Source organism: Giraffa tippelskirchi, chromosome 12 (genome assembly GCF_054371585.1).
Source record: "Giraffa tippelskirchi isolate mGirTip1 chromosome 12, T2T-mGirTip1v1.2.pri, whole genome shotgun sequence".
Classification (NCBI taxonomy): Eukaryota; Metazoa; Chordata; class Mammalia; order Artiodactyla; family Giraffidae; genus Giraffa; species Giraffa tippelskirchi.
In genome coordinates, this window is record NC_137286.1 from 80,519,442 (window position 1) to 80,524,848 (window position 5,407).

Consider the following 5,407-nt stretch of genomic DNA (forward strand, 5'->3'; position numbering starts at 1 on the left):
GAAGCCAGTAGGTTAGTTTAATTAAGGCATAGAAATAATGAAACAGACTACACAAAATGAAGCTCACAAAACCACATTCTGAGAAAGAAAAAAAAAAAATACAAAACTGGGTTTCATAGGGAAATAGTGCAGCTGAAGCTCTCTTTTGGAGCACTGTTCCTCTCCAGCCTGAATTCAGTAATTCACTCAGCCTAATCTTCATCTCTAGTTGCTGAACTCTGCACATCTTCCTGCCTTACCAGACAGCCATCACTTTTTGACTCCTGTACAAACTTCTCTTGTTTGACTGGGATTTTTTGACACTTCTCATGAGATTATTCTGAGAAGAAGTACATTTTATTGAGTCTGCACATATTTAAAAGCATATAGTTTGAAAGAAGAAGTTTTTTTCTGTCTCCTTTATAACTCCCTTTCCCATGCCACCTAACATTCTCTCCACCTCATCCTAAGGCAACCACTTAGATGCTTTCTGTGTCTGTGGGTTACTTGGCATTTTACATATATTTACATAAATGGGATTGTATATTACCAATATTTTTGCTTATTTCCCTTCAGTTCAGTTCAGTTCACACACTCAGTCCTGTCCGACTCTTTGTGACCCCATGGACTGCAGCACCCCCGGTTTCCCTGTCCATCACAGACTCCCAGAACTTGCTCAAACTCATGTCCATCCAGTCGGTGATGCCATCCAACCATCTCATCCCCTGGCGTCCCCTTCTCCTCCTACCTTCAATCCTTCCCAGAATCAGGGTCTTTACAAATGAGTCAGTTCTTTGCATCAGGTGACCAAAGTATTGGAGGTTCAGCTTCAGCATCAGTCCTTCCAATGAATATTCAGGACTGATTTCCTTTAGGATGGACTGGTTGGATCTCCTTGCAGTCCAAGGGACTCTCAAGAGTCTTCTCCAACAACTCTGTTTAAAAGCATCAATTCTTCAGAGCTCAGCTTTCTTTATAGTCCAGCTTTCACATGTTTGCCCATTTCTGTTTCCCTCTAACCTGTGTGCTTGCATGCTAAGTTGTTTCAGTCATGTCCATGAATCCACGTCTCTTACATCTCCTGCATTGGCACCACCTGGGAAGCCCCCTCTAACCTTAAAAGAACCTATTTATAGGGATGAGATCTCTAAGCAGTTGAAACTGATTCTTGACTTATGCTCTCCTGAATGCATGCCATGCCTTGTCTAAACTATTCATTCATTTTCCTAGATAAAAAAGAAGAATAAAGAATTAAGCAGTTAAAAATGACTAGCTGGCGACCCTGAACAGGCCATTAGCAATCCTGCAGGCAGATCTCTTGGGCAAGGGAACATCTGAAGAGTCAGCCAGTCTGAACACAATGGAGAAGGATGCAGAACCCAACCTTCTGCCTGGATGATTCATGGAGAATCTTCCCCCAATTTTTCTCTTAAAAAGCTGACATGGCTGAGCAGAATCTTGGAGTTGGTCTCTGAATATGAGGCCATCTTCTCCCCACATTGGCACTTTTTCTGATTAAAGTGTCATAACTTTCTACTGACTCTCGCCTCTTAAATTAGCTTATGAGCTGTGAGCATCCACACTTGGGTTCAGTAACAGTATTCCATTGTATAGGGCAAAAAAGTTTGTTTGTATCTTTACCTATTGGCAAACATTTTCAGTTCAGTTCACTCAGTCGTGTTCAACTCTTTGTGACCCCATGGATCTCAGCATGCCAGGCTGCTCTGTCCATCACCAACTCCTGGAGTTTACTCAAATTCATGTCCATTGAGTCTGTGATGCCATCCACCATCCTCTATCGTCCCCTTCTCCTCCCGCTTTCAATCTTTCCAAGGATCAGGTTATTTTCAAATGAGTCAGTTCTTCACATCAGGTGGCCAAAGTATTGGAGTTTCAGCTCCAGCATCAGTCTTTCCAATGAACATTCAGGACTGATTCCCTTTAGGATGGAGTGGTCGGATCTCCTTGGAGACCAAGGGACTCTCAACAGTCTTCTCCAACACCACAGTTCAAAAGCATCAGTTCTTCGGTGCTCAGCTTTCCTTATAGTCCAACCCTCACATCCATACATGACTAATGGAAAAACCAGAGTTTTGACTACATGGACCTTTATCAGTAATGTATCTGCTTTTTAATTTGCTGTCTAGATTGGTCATAATTTTTATTTCAAGGAGCAAAGGTCTTTTAATTTCATGGCTTCAGTCACCATCTGCAGTGATTTTGGAGCCCAAAAATATAGAGTCTGTCACTTTTTCCATTGCTTCCTCATCTATTTGCCATGAAGTGATGGGACCGGATGCCATGATCTTAGTTTTCCAAATGTTGAGTTTTAAGCCAGCTTTTTGACTCTCCTCTTTCACTTTCATCAAGAGGCTCCTTCGTTCTTCTTCACTTCCTACCATAAGGGTAGTGTCATCTGCATATCTAAGGTTATTGATATTTCTCCCAGCAATCTTGATTCCAGCTTGTGCTTCATCCAGTCCAACATTTCTCATGATGTACTTTGCATATAAGTTAAATAAGCAGGATGACAATATACAGCCTTGACGTACTCCTTTCCCTATTTGGAACCAGTCTGTTGTTCCATGTCCAGTTCTAACTGTTGCTTCTTGACCTGCGTACAGATTTCTCAGGAGGCAGATAATGTGGTATGGTATTCCCATCTCTTTAAGAATTTTTCACAGTTTCTAGTGATCCACACAATCAAAGGCTTTGGCATAGTTAATAAAGCAGAAGTAGATATTTTTTTCTGGAACTCTCTCGCTTTTTCAATGATCCAGTGGATGTTGGCAATTTGATCTCTGGTTCCTCTGCCTTTTCTAAATCCAGCTTGAACATCTGGAAGTTCACAGTTCACATACTGTTGAAGAATGACTTGGAGAATTTTTAATTCTTGGAGAACCTTACAATTCTCTTGGAGAATTATATACGTGTATATATATAACAAAATGTCAAATGTTCATTCCCATGTTCACTGCAGCATTATTCCCAACAACCAAGATATGGAAATAATATGAGTCCATTAACAGATGAATAAAGACAATGTGATAAATAGATAGATAGATGATAGATGGAATGCTATTTAACCATGAAGAAAAAGGAAAATCTAAGATTTTTAACAACGTGAATATAACTAGAGGGTATTATGCTAAGATGGAGAAGGCAATGGCACCCCACTCCAGTACTCTTGCCTGGAAAATCCCATGGACGGAGGAGCCTGGTAGGCTACAGTCCATGAGGTCGCTAAGAGTCGGACACGACTGAGCGACTTCACTTTCACTTTTCCCTTTCATGCACTGGAGAAGGAAATGGCAACCCACTCCAATATTCTTGCCTGGAGAATCCCAGGGATAGCGGAGCCTGGTGGGCTGCCGTCTATGGGGTCGCACCGAGTCGGACACAACTGAAGCGACTTAGCAGCAGCATTATGCTAAGAGAAATAAATCAGATAGAGAAAGAAAAAATACTGTATGGTACCATTAAAAATAATAAATAAATAAAAAATTTGACCTCATAGAAACAAGCAAATGTAGTTTCTATGAACCTTCATACACATGTCTATATGTATGGACCAAGGGAATATAGAAGGATAAAATGGAGTGTGTATATATGTAGACATTTTAATAAATAAATTTTAATAAAAACTAATAAAATGTATGTAGACCTCTTAAGCAATTGTCAAAGAGCTTTTTAAGCTCTTATATTATGTACTTAGGGCTTCCTGGTTGGTGCTGGTGATAAAGAATCCACCTGCCAATACAGGAAATGCAGGAGACCTGGGTTCAGTCCCTGATTGGGAAGATTCCCTGGAAGAGGGCATGGCCACCCACCCTAGTATTCATGCCTGGAGAATCCCGTGGACAGAGGAGCCCGATGGGTTATGGTCCATATGATTACAAAGAGTTGGATATGACTGAAGTGACTTAGCAATCAGGCACATCATGTACTCGGTCTTCCCTGGTGGCTCAGAGGAAAGAATCCACATGCTAATGCAGGTGATGCAAAAGACATGGGCTCAATCTCGGGATCTGGAAGATCCCCTGGAGGAGGAAATGGCAACCCACTTCAGTATTCTTGCCAGGACAGAGGAGCCTGGTCTGCTACAGTCCATGGGGTTGCAAGAGTCAGATACCACTTAGTCAGACACTACCACCATCATGTACTTATGCCAGCAGTTTATAAGAGATCTAGTTTCTCCAAGTCCTTTCCAACATATTGTATGGTTACTGCTTTTAATTTTAGTCATTCTAATAGCTGTGTGTTAGAAATTTAGTGTGGATTATTTAATGTACTCACAGTCACTGGTGATGTTGAATACTGTTTTATGTGCTTTCTAGACATCTCTGTATCTTTTTAGTGAAATATCTTTTCAACTTGTTTTTATATTTTTAATTGAGTTTTCAGATTTTTTACTGAGTTTTGAGAGAAGTTAAACACTCTGGATGAAATTTTCTATCAAATGTAAGAGTTTCAAATATTTCTTGCCAATCTGTGGTTTGTTTTATCATTCTCTTAATAGTGTCTTTCATGAGCAGAAGTGTTTAATTTTGTTGAGGCTCAATTTATCAATTTGTACTTTTCAGGATCTTATTTTTGGTTTGTATTTAAAAAATCTTCACATATTTTAAGTCAAAAGATTGTGTTTTCCTATGTCTTATTTTAGAAGATTTAAAATTTATATTTTACATTTTAATCTGTGATGTATTTTGGTCGGTGATACATATGAGTCTTTTTTTTTTTTAACTTGGAAAGCATTTACATTTATTTTTACATCCCCACATCATCAATCATGGAAATAATGACTTGTATCTCCATCAGGAAACATAACACCATCAAGTGACTACTATATCCAATGGAGAACTCTATCTTTGGTCACAGTGTTAAGAGCTCTGGGATTTGGTTCCATCAGCCCTCTCCGAAATGACCTAGAGTCTTGTTTTTTTTTTTAATATAGTGTACAGTGTGGGTTAAAGTTTAATTTTCATATAAAAATATCCAATTGATCCAGAATCATATGTAGAAAATTGCATTCATATCCTATGCATTGCCTTTGCACCTTTGCCAAAAATTTGTTGTCCTTATATATGTAGGTCTATTTCTGTGGTTGTGTCAATGACCTATTTATTTGACACCAAAGCCACATTGTCTTTATTACTGCCCCTTTAGAATAATTCATAAAACCAGGTAATTACCTAAATGTGCTATATTACATCAACTAAAAGTCAAAATATCATCGAAGTATTATCATCTTAAAAATTCCAAATATTATTTAAATCATGTGTGGATGAGATTTCAGTTAAGATCCTTCCTGTATCAAATTTCCTTTTTAATCTATATACTTGTGAATCTAAAAAACAAATCGGTTACTTTCAAAATACAGTGATGAAGCAGGCACAACCCAGCAGTTGTATACTTCCCATTACAAAAA

The 5,407-nt window shown here is 38.8% G+C and overlaps 1 non-coding gene across 1 annotated transcript; it reads right to left on the reverse strand.

The window, feature by feature from the left end:
* Positions 1-4,780: 4,780 nt before the first annotated feature.
* On the reverse strand, positions 4,781-4,906 carry LOC145530729 (small nucleolar RNA SNORA25). The gene has a single exon (XR_014072032.1). It is a non-coding gene; the product is annotated as a small nucleolar RNA SNORA25 (small nucleolar RNA).
* Positions 4,907-5,407: the final 501 nt, after the last annotated feature.